At 45.9% G+C, this 12157-nt stretch overlaps 1 protein-coding gene across 4 annotated transcripts in view; it reads right to left on the bottom strand.

The window, feature by feature from the left end:
• LOC125447316 (cold shock domain-containing protein C2-like) overlaps positions 1-12157 on the bottom strand; it is a 64786-nt gene that overhangs the window by 37672 nt on the left and 14957 nt on the right. The window lies entirely within an intron of this gene.

Raw genomic sequence — 12157 nt, 5'->3', positions numbered from 1 at the left:
TAATATAAAAATACACATGACATTAAATTTCTGTTCTATTCATCCAGGCCAAGTGGGGAGTATGCCATCACACTCCTGACTTGTGCCTCGAAGATGGTGGAGAGGATTTGGGGAATTACTCGCTAGAGTATACCCAGCATCTGACTTGCTCCAGACCCAGAGTACTGATACAGCAGGCCCAGATCAGGAGAAGGTAACAAAATGAGGAAAAATGCAATGGGAGTAAATGCAGGTTATAAATGAGGATGGTGCAAGGTTTGTAAAGTGTACAAATGTGAGCATAAACCAGACAGGCCAAGGCTTCAATTTCTGATAAAATTCAATGTAATTTTCTGAAACGCTCTGAATAAATCCTACACAACATTTATTTTTGACTGTTCATGTTGAACAGGAAAAGTGCATGATGGATATCTTGCTCCCAGCCATTTTTTGGTGTCCACAGACTCCAAATTGATGCTTGCATCAAAATCCCGGCATCAGTGTTTCTCGCTCCCCCCCCAGAAAAAAACACACAACTGCTGATGGAGAGGTGGAGATGTCGTAAGGTTTCAAGAACACTCGTCATCACCAGCCTGGTCCCACAGGGAGAGAAAACGCATAACACTGACTGCAAAGAAACAGCCAGCTTTTTCACTGCATTTTGCAACATCACAACGGAAAATTACTCTCAAGGCCGTCCAGCAGGCCGCAAATTAGTCACAGTTGCAATGCCAAGAACATGCCAGCTGGTTTTGACACAGTAAGCTCCCACAAAGTATATGCTAAATGTCCAGATAATGTGCTCAAAGCATTGATTGAGGGATAAGGACATAAGAACCAGGAGCAGGTGGAGGCCATTCAGCCCCTCGAGCCTGCTCTGCCATTTATTATGATGATCTCGGCCTCAGCTCCACCTTCCTGCCCGCTCCCTATAACCCTTCAATCTATTGCTGGTCAAAAATATCCACCTCCTCCTTAAATTTACTCAATATTCCGGCACTCTGGGGTTATGAATTCCACAGATTCACCTGCGAGAAGTAATTTCTTCTCTTCCTTAAATCTGCTACACCTTATCCTAAAAAAGGGATGTGTTCTAGATTGCCTCACATGAGGAAAAATCCTCACTATGTCTACTTCGTCAATCCTCTTCAGCATCTCAATTTTCCTCACACTTATCCATTTAATGATTAAACTAATTATTGCCCACGTCAACCACCCTGCCCTTTTCTCAAAAAGTGCCGAAAGCATTTTGAAACTGCCTATGAGGCTGAATGCCCATCCTCTTGTATTGTGCAGCCGTCCCTCGGTACTGCGCTCCAGTGTCAGCCTGGAGTTTGGAGCACTAGAGCCTGGAGTGGGGCTTGAACTCACAACCTCTGGACTCAGAATGAAGGGAACTAAGCGCTGAGGCAGGGCAGCTGCAGCGCACATATTGCTGTAGCCGCCTGTCGCTGTAGTACATCCTGCTGGTGGATCCTGGTGGACTGTCTTTTGTGAAGCTTTTTGGTGGCACTGTATGGGTTTGGGTTGGAGACAGACCCCAGTCAAGGAGAAGGTAAACTCAAAGGCAGTCTCTCACTTAGACATCAAAGCAACGTGCTTGACTATCCTTTCATCCTAAACGTGATCCTCCTCAACACCCCAGGCTCTGACTTATAGTTACACCATTTAAGGGCTAATCTTATCTTCTTCGACTGCTCACGTCCAAGGAATGGGATGGTGCCTCAGTGGTGTGCACTGCTGCCTCACTGCGCCAGGGACCCGGGTTAGATTCCACCCTTGGGTGACTGTCTGTGTGAAGTTTGGGGGTTGGGGGGGGGCGCCGCGATGGCCTAGTGGTATTGTCACTGGACTGTTAATCCAGAGACACAGATAATTTTCTGGGGACCTGGGTTCGAATCCTATCACGGCAGCTAGTGGAGTTTGAATTCAATAAAAATATCTGGAATTAAGAATCTAGTGACGACCATGAATCCATTGTCAATTGTCAGAGAAAATCCATTTGGATCACTAATGCCCTTTAGGGAAGGAAACTGCCATCATTACCTGGTCTGGCCTACACGTGACTCCAGACCCACAGCAATGTGGTTGACTCTTAACTCCCCTCTGGGCAATTAGGGCAATAAATGCTGCCCTGGGCAGCGACGCCCTCATCCCGTGATGAATAAAGAAACAAAAAATTCTCCCCGTTACTACATGTGTTTCCACCAGGTGCTCTGGTTTCCTGCCACAGTCCAAAGATGTGCAGGTTAGATGGACTAGCTGTGCTAAATTAGCTCATAGAGTTCCGGGATGTGTAGGATGGGTGTGTTCGCCATGGGAAATGCAGGGTTAAAGGGATAGGGTAGAGAGGTAGATCTGGATAGGATGCTCTTCAGAGGGTTGTTGTGGGCTGAATGGACTGTTCCAACACTGTGTGGATTCTATCTGCACTGTGTTCCTTTCAGTGAGACTCTTGCTCTACTGTGGAATCTAGAACTGAAGGGTATTTACGATCAAAACAAAGAGGATTGCATTCACACAGAAGGCAGTAAATCTTTGGAATTTTCTGTGGAAATTGAGTCCACTCAAGGCCAAAATCAATATGTTTCTGCTTACTAATGACATTACGGGCTGGACAATGGCCAGGCGGAACCACAGGAGTTCCTCAGGGAGCTGCTTCATCCTTGCATCACAAGGGGTGATATGTTTGCTGGTGATGTCACATTGTTCAGTACCAATCCTCACATTCTGAAGCATTGCTGGACGATACCTCCAGATTTGGGCCAACAAGTGGCAAGTAGCATTTGTGCTAGGCAGTGGCCATCTCCGTCAAGAGGGAATCTAACTCATGCTTTGACATTCAATGGCACTACAACACTGAGCCACCGCTCCACTATCAACATCCCGGGGGTCACCGTTGACCAGAAACTGATCTGAACTCTGCCAGCCACTGTGGCCCACAACAGCAGGTCAGAGGTTGGGAATACTGCGACGAGTAACTCATCTCTGGGGTGCACACGGCCAGGAGGGTGATGGAATAATTCCCACTTGCCTGGATGAGTGTAGCTCCATGAAGGCCATCCAAGACAATGAATCGTGGTCCATTGCACCACTGATGCACAGAGTGGGAGCAATGTGGACTATCTACAAGGTACGCTGCAGCATCTCACTGAGTCTCCTTTACCCACACCTTCCAAACCTGTGGCCACTTCCATCTAGAAGGGCAGTAGATACATGGGAATACCACTCACTGCAAGTTCCCCTCCGAGCCACTCACCAGGAAATATTTTGCCGTTCCTTCATTGCCACTGAATCAAATTCCTAGAACTCCCTTTCTAACAGCATTGTGGGTCTACAGGCAGCAGTGGCTCAAGGGGGCAGCTCACCACCATCTTCTCAAGGGCAACTAAGGACGGGCAATAAATGCCAGTGACACCCACATCCTGTGGAAAAAAAAATGTTTTCTTTTAAAATAGTCTTGGCCGATTTTCTTCTCCCTGATTCATGGACACTGATTAAAACCAAATAATTGGTTGGTGTAATGAGATCGAGGAACAAGCCAGTAATTCGAGGTGGTTAAATTGCCAGAGGAATGCCTTCCAGGCTGTACATGTTTTCTTCAGGACTATTGGTCAGAGTCTGGAACGGGTTCCTGCTCATAATTGGCACTGCCACTCTGTCAGTCATTAGCAAGAGTTTCCCACTTGTCATGATTGTTGTTGAGGGCAATCATTTTGTCCCTCATTGGACACCATCTTTGAGTCAAAAGCTTTGGCCACCTCCTCATGCAGCCCATTCTTGGGGATGCGGCCACCTCACATTCTGTGAGCAGGCCCAAGCTTGAGTGAGGCCTACTTCACTTGACTTAGAACTGACATGCTCGCCATGTTCACCCCAGAGAGGACCACTTCATACCGAGAGTTGAGAACATGGCCCAGTCCATCACACAAACCAACCTTTCATCCATTGACTCATCTATGCTTCTCGCTGCCTCAGGAAGGCAGCCAACAAGCCTCTGCCTCCGCTTGTGATGCTGACCAAATATTGTCAATCCTGGAGACAGGAGTTAGTGAGACACTTGTCTTCATAGATGCAGGATTCACAGGCCAAAGGAACACGCCTTCCAGGTGAGCACTCTGTTCTCATTGTTCTGTTTGCTGCTCTCCCAAGACCGTATTGTTAGTTGGCCAAAGTTGATGCCTGGTGCAGGAATTGAGTTCTTTGTCAGGGGACACCTCATCTATCGCAAATGCAATTTTCTTGTTGCTCCTGCACTGTGCCATGGTAACACACGGAGACACCAGCCTGTTGCAAAAGCACCATTTCCTTGATAATTCCACGGGTCACACCACCCACGACTCTCCCAGTGACACTGAGATCAAAGGACCCGAGAAGGACAGGCCAGACCCATCACAGGAGGTCAGTATTCTAAAGGAAACTGTAGCAATGTCAGACCAGTGGTGGAACAGTCTGCAGCCACAAATAGTTTACAGCTAAGGACAGTGCATAATTGAATCAGAGAATGGTTACAGCACATAAAGTGAATATTCAGCCCATTACTTCTTTGTTGGCTCTCTGCTCACGCAATTCATCTCTTCGCACAGCAAATGTTGTGCCCAAGACCATAAGAAATACCGAGAGTTGAGAACATGGCCCAGTCCATCACACAAGCCAACCTTCCATCCATTGACTCATCTATGCTTCTCGCTGCCTCAGGAAGGCAGCCAACATCAAACACCTCTCCCACACCTGCTATAAACCCTTCCAACCTCTTCCATTGGGCAGTAGATATAAACACATATACTGTCAGATTCAAGAACAGCTTCTTCGCCGCTGTTATTAGACTTCAGAATGGACCTCTCAAATTTTTAACGCTGATCTCACTCTTTGTGCACCTTCTCTGCAGCTGTAACATTGTATTCCTCACTCTGTTCTATTTTCCTGATGCACTTTGTATGATGTGATCTGCCTGTGTTGCATGCAATAAAAAACTTTTCACTGTACACAGATACATGTGACAATAATAAATCAAATCAATAATCAAACAAAAAAATCTCCTCTCAATTTTCTCTGATCTGGGAGCAACCCTCACTTCCCCTACCTGCTTTGGAAACATTAGTCTGTGAAAATGGACAGCTCAGCGGGAGATGGCAGGAATATTGATTCTGAAACAATATCTTCGGAATTGTGGCAATAGAACAGGGCCTGAAATGCCTTCCAAAAAGAGAAGAGACAAGGGAATCAAACCAGGAGCTTCCAGGCTGACTGATCACAATTAGGTTACATTCTGCGACTCTATAATACAGAATGGAATTAGTGGATATGTAATAAGGATGGGAAATAATGAGGCAGTCACCGTGGATTTGTAAAGGGAGATTTAAATCGATGAAATGGAACCACAGGATGCATGACACAATTAACTGGTTAAGCTCACTCCCTGGTGCTCAGGGATGGCCTGAGTAACAATTTAACTGCAAGTTCTTTTACGTACAGCACAGAAACAGACCCTTCAGTCCAACCAGCCCACGTTGACCATAATCTCAAACTGAACTAGTCCCACCTGCCTGCACTCAGCCCGTATCCCTCTAAACCTTTCCTATTCATTTACTTACCTAAACGTCTTTTAAATGCTGTAGCTGTACCCATATCCACCACTTCCTCAGGATGCTCATTCCAGACACGAACCACTCATGCATTTTTTTAAACCTTTCTCCTGTCACCTTAAAAATGTGCCCCCGGTGTCAAAATCCTCCACCCTTTGGACAAAAAAAAACCTGCCATTCACCTTTTGTAAACCCCTGACTATTTTATAAACCTCTATAAGTTCACACGTCAAGCTCCCATTGCTGGACAATTTTTAATACCTTGTTGAACAAAGAGCCATGTTGATTCATTACAGCCGGCAAAGCAGGCCTCACAAAGCCAATCCCCAAGGTAGCTTCTACCTGCCTCTCTATAAACAAAAGCACCTCTAAACTCCTAAATGTGATATCCTAGCTTGCGCTGAGTCCCTGTTACCCTTCTGCCTCTCCAGCCTCCTCAGCTTGCATTTAGATCACTGCCAATCCCAACTCCAACATGCGGCCTTTGCCCCACATCCATTGCAAAAAAAAGTCCACAAATCCCAAATTTACAATTAACAGTCAATCTAACGTCAACTACTGCCTCCAGAAGAGACCTCTGAATGTTAGCACCTATTGCTCCCCCATTTCTGAACGGCCTGGTTCTAGTTTCTTTTGTAATATTGGACCATTCCTAGACTTCCCAACCAGCAGAAACGGTTTCTCTCCATTCTCACCAGACCCTGACTGCCACCTACAAGTCAAGGGTGTGATGGAATATTCCACACTTGCCTCCAACAACACTCAAGAAGTTTGACAGCGTGGTAACTCAATGGTTAGCACTGCTGCCTCACAGTGACTGTGTGGATTTTGTATATTCTCCCTGTGTCCGTGTTGGTGCTCCAGTTTCCTCCCACAGTCCAGGGATGGGCAGGTTAGGGTGGATAGGCCGTGCTATATTGACCGTAGTGTTCAGGGATGTGTAGGCTAGGTGGATTATCCATGGGAAATGCAAAGTGATGTGGATAGGGACAAGTCTGTGTGTGATGGTCTTCGAAGGGTTTGTGCAGTTTCAATAGGCTGAATGGCCTCTATGTGCAGTGCAGGGTTTCTACAATTCTAAGCTTAATACCATCAAGCAGCCGCTTGATTGGCGATCCATTCACTCCTTCCATCACCGACGCTCAGTAGCAGCAGTGTGTACTATCTACAAGATGCACTGCAGAAATTCACCAAAGGTCCTCAGACAGCACCTTCCAAACTCACAACCACTTCCATTTAGAAGGACAAGGCCAGCAGATGAAGCTGGCGGTATTCCAATGTAAGTTCCCCTCTAGTGTTCTATGTTCTAAGTCACTCACCGTCCTGATCTGAATATATCACCGTTCCTTCAGTGTCACTAGGCCAAAATCCTGGAATTCCCTCCATAACAGCACTATGGAAGTATTTGACTTATCTGTGTGGGAACATCCACTAACAGTTTGGGGATAGGACAATATCCTCCTCTCTAGGTAGTTTCTAAACAACCTATTCAGAGATGTTATTACCCACCACTGGAACAGTTCAGAGCTAGGGACATTACCACTCTTACTATGTCTAATGGGTTGTTTTGTTAATATTGATTGAGGATGAACCAATCCATTGAGAAGGCAATGGCCTAGTGGTATTGTCACTGGACAGAGATCCTGGTAGTGGTCTGGAGACCTGGGTTCAAATCCCACCACAGCACATGGTGGAATTTGAATTCAATAAATATCTGGAATTAAGAGTCTAATGATGACCATGAATCCATTGTTGGGGGAAAAGCCCATCTGGTTCACTAATGTCCTTAAGGGAAGGAAACTGTCATCCTTACCTGGTTTGGCCTGAAAGTGACTCCAGACCCACAGCAATGTGGTTGACTCCTAACTGACCCCTGGACAATTAGGGATAGGCAATAAATGCTGGTCTAGCCAGTGACACCTTCATCCCGCGAAGGAATAAAGAATAAGATGCAGCGTATTACATGACAGCAATAGCTAATAGTTACAGTGGTGAGTTAGACATTGTTACTAAGACAATCAAGAGCCAGAGAGAACACATCTGACCTCACTGGGATCTAAAGCTGGATGGCCTGATTCTCATGATCTCAGACTGGGTGAAGCCCAACACAAGTCTCCAAAGTGACAGAGGCGGGTACAATTACAATATTTAAAAGACATTTGTACAGGTAGATGGATGGGAAAGGTTTAGACGGATATGGGCCAAACGCAGGCAAGTGGAGATTAGCTCAATTTAGGAAACCTGGTTGGCATGGACAGGTTGGGCTGAAGGACCTGTTTCCTGCTGTACAGCTCTATGACTCTATTAACACTTTCAGAGCCATCACCCTATACATCCTAGAGGATGGAGATTAAAAGCAGGGAGGTGATGTTACAGCTGTATAGGGTGCTAGTGAGGCCGCGATTTCACAAAGTTGTTTTTGGAAATGACAGGGATGGTTTATAAGGACAATAGTCATTGGAATTTAGAAGAATGAGGGGATATCTTAAGGTAAAGTTGGACAGATTTTTGAATAGTAAAGGAATTAAGGGGTATGGTGAGCGGGCGGATAAGTGAAGCTGAGTCTCAAAAAGATCAGCCACGATCTTATTAAATGGCGGGGCAGTCTCGAGGGGCCGGATGGCCTACTCCTGCTCCTAGTTCTTATGTTTTTACAAACATAGCACCAGGACAGCAGTGACTGAATGAAGCAGCTAAACACCACCTTCTTGGGGCAATTAGGGACAGCCTCGTCAGCAACACCCACATCCCAGGAACAAATCAAATGAAAAACTGGCTCTCTGTGGAACAATCTCATTCTGCCACTTTTTCCCAGCTTCCTTACAGGGGGTTACTTCCCATCATGTGTCCCTCCAATTTCTTTCTGGCGTCCTTAATGCTCTCCATGGACTTGGCATTTAAACCTCTTGCTCACTCTAGGGAGGGGAGTCTAGCTTTTTCATTCTAATCATTTTCCATCTCTACCGCAAGTAGGTCATTCAGGGTAGAAATAGTGCCAACGTGTTTACCAGTATGAGCTGGCACATTCTATTTCAGACAGGTGCCACCAGAGACTGGTAACCCATATTACCATCCTCCACCCCTCTTCTGCCACAGATTGATCCTGACATTTCAGGACAGAAATTAAAGGGCGTCACAGAGGAAGCAAACGATTTGGAGATGTTCTGGTTGATCACTTTATAAAATGTGCATTTGAGTGGTCCTTTTTTATTTAAGATTAGCTTCCCTACAGTGTGAAAACAGGCCCTTCGGCCCAACAAGTCCACACCACCCCTTGCAGCATCCCACCCAGACCCATCCCCCTATAACCCTCACACCCCTGAACACTACGGACAATTTAGCATGGCCGATCCACCTAGCCTGCACATCTTTGGACTGTGGGAGGAAACCAGAGTACCCGGAGGAAATCCACGTAGACACGGGGAGAATGTGCAAACTCCACACAGACAGTTGCCTGAGGCTTGAATTGAACCTGGGTCCCTGGCGCTGTGAGGCTGCAGTGCTAACCACTGAGCCACTGTGCCACCCTTTAGTCCTTCATTTTTATATGGGATGTGGGCATCGCTGGCAAGGCCAGCTTTTGCTGCCCATCCTTAACTGCTCTTGAATGCAGTGCAGCTACATGCTACTTCCTGCACATCCATCTGAGATCCATCAAGACTAAGTGTACACTATCCTGGAGGCTGTTGGCACCTTATCTCTAAATTATTCTCTTTAACTCCTTATGTACTGTATCACTCCTTTATTTAGATCCGTACATTTTACAACTCTGTAGTGCAGTGTCTAAGACTTTCCTTGTTACATGCTCATTCTGATCTGATGTCTTCTCTCCTACTATAGTCAGGCTCATGTTATCAGCTCCATCATCATTATCTACATTAAATCTCATTGTACTGGAGACAGTGCCATCCCTGGCTTTGCTTGGTCATTTCAGAGAGCTGTCAAGACTCAACCACACATTGCTGAAAGCTTGGAATCATGTGTAGGCCTGGAGTTACATGTGGGCCTTGAGTCACATGTAGGCCAGACAAGGTAAGGACAGCAGATTTCCTCCCCTAAAGGGCATTAGTGAATTAACTAAGTTTTTACAACAGTCACTGACAGTTTCATGGTCACATTACAGAGACTAGCTTTAGATTCCTGATTTATTACTTGTCCTGGTGATGTTTCAACTCACATCCTCCAAATCCAGTCCACTTTGAGAACTGAGTTCAGGTGTCAGTGTGACTCAGTGGGGAGTGCCCCCACCTTGGGGTTGGAATTTGTGGATTTGAGGATCACCCTAAAGACTTAATCCAAGCTGATACTGCAGTGCAGTGGTAAAGGAGTATGCGCAGAGCTGTAATGCTGCACAGTTGTAATATCAGTGGATTACGAATCCAGGTCAAGCTAATGCCCTGGGGATGTGAGTTCAAATCTCACCAGGATGCTTGGGAGAATTTAAAATACTATTAAATATCTTTGAAATAAAACAATGATTTTGTTAATAATTCTACGGATTGTTGTAAAACCATATCTAGTTCACCAATGCCCTTCAGGGATATTCAGAGAGGAGGTGTAATAGAATTGTAATAAGCGTCTGGAGGTAAATTGTGGTTAGCACTGCTGCCTCACAGTGCCAGGGACCCAGGTTCAATTCTACCCTCGGGCAATTGACTGCGTTGAGTTTGCACATTCTCCCATTGTCTGCATGGGTTTCCTCCCATAGTCCAAAGATGTGCAGGTTAGGTGGAATGGCCATATTAAATTGCCCCACAGTGTCCAGGAATGTGCAGGCTGGGTGGGTTGGTCTTGGGAAATGTAGCGTTATAGAGTACGGTGGTGGGTCTGGTTGGGATGCTCTTTAGAGGGTCAGTGTGGACTCAATGGGCCGAATGGCCTGCTTCCACACTGTAGGGATTCTATGACTGAATGTGTCCCACTATTCTGACGCTGATTTACCTGCGAGTATCTGCACCCTGGCCAAATATTATTGGATCTTATGACAATCAGCCTTCCTCAAAATAGGGCTTTAACTTCAGGCCCATCCTTATCAACAATCTTGATTCTTTGATTTGAATTTATTGCTACATGTATCTAAGTACAGTGAAAAGTTTTGTCTGTGAGCAGTACAGGCTGATCATAGTAAACAAGGACATACAGATCATAGGCTCAAGATCACAGACTACATTGTACAGTGTGTGTGCTAGGCAAGGTCAACATTAGTAAGATCAATGACATTTGAGGCTGGAGAGTCCATTCATCAGTTTAATAACAGTCGGGAAGAAGCTGTTCCTGAACTTGCTGAAGAGTGTGTTCAGGTTTCTGTATCTTCTGCCGGATGGAACAGGTTGTAGGAGATCGTTAACAGGGTGCGGTGGGTCTTTGATGATATTGACTGTCTCACCGCAGCAGTGAGCCGTGTAAATACAGTGGGTGGAAGGTTGGCTTCTGTGATGGGCTGGGCTGTGCTCACCACCTTCCGCAGCTCCTTATGGTCCTGGGCAGAGCGGTTGACGTACCGGGCCATTGCGCACCTGGACAGAATGCTTTCAATGGTGCATCTGTAGAAGGTGTTGAGGGACCTTATGGACATGTCAAATTTCCTGAGCTGCCTGAGGAAGAAGAGGCTTTGTTGTGCCTTCTTGACCATCGCAAGACAGGTTGGCTATCATCAATCTAAGGAATTTGATGCTCTTCACTCTCTCAACCTCAGCTCCATTGATAATAGATGGGGGCATCTCCTCCTCCCTTCTTTCGGAAGTCAGTGATCAGTTCTTTAGCTTTGCCAACATTGAGAGAGAGGTTGTTACCATTGCCCCGTGTCACCGAGCCCTCGATCTCCAGAATCTAACGGAGTTATGATTGCACGGGTGCTCACCCATGAATCACGAAAAGCTAGCATCCAAGTTCAGCAGGTAATAGGGAAAGCAAATGGAGTGTCGGCCTCTCTTTCAATACAAATGAAATATAAAAGTAGGGACTGTTTGGTAAAACTGTTCAAGGACATGTCAGAGCACAGCTAGAGTATTGTGAACAGTTCTGGGCCTCTTATCTAAGGAAAGGTATACTGGCATTAGAGGCAGACCAGAGAAGGTCCACCAGACTGATACCAGGTATGGAGTGACTGTCTTAAGAAGCGAAGTGGAGGAAGATGGGCCTGTACTCAACACTGTTTAGGAGAATGAGAGACAAATTTATTGAAACATATCATGTTCTTAGGTCTTGACAGGGGAGGTGCAGAAAGGTTGTTTCCCCTTGTGGGAGAGTCTGGGACCAGAGGGTATCATCTCAGAATAAAGGGTCACCCATTGAAGACAGAGATGAGGAGGATTTGCTCTCTCAGAGAGTTGTGAAGCTGTGGAATGCTTTACCACAGAGGTGCTGTCAAGGCTGTGTTGTTAAGTATATTCAAGGCTGAGATAGACTTTAAATCTGTTAGGGAATCAAGGGTAATGGGGGTAAGTGGAGCTGAAGAGTTTCAAACTAGCCATGAAGAGCAGCGCAAACACGATGGGCTGAATGGCCTGCTTCTGCTCCTACACATTTTGGAGGATGGAACAGTATCAAATGACACAGTGAGGCTTCAATAATCAGAGTGAGAAGTGGGGTGG

This window comes from Stegostoma tigrinum, chromosome 38, assembly GCF_030684315.1.
Source record: "Stegostoma tigrinum isolate sSteTig4 chromosome 38, sSteTig4.hap1, whole genome shotgun sequence".
NCBI lineage: Eukaryota > Metazoa > Chordata > Chondrichthyes > Orectolobiformes > Stegostomatidae > Stegostoma > Stegostoma tigrinum.
The sequence above is the reverse complement of the archived record's forward strand: the minus strand, read 5'-3'. Positions and strand labels throughout refer to the sequence as shown.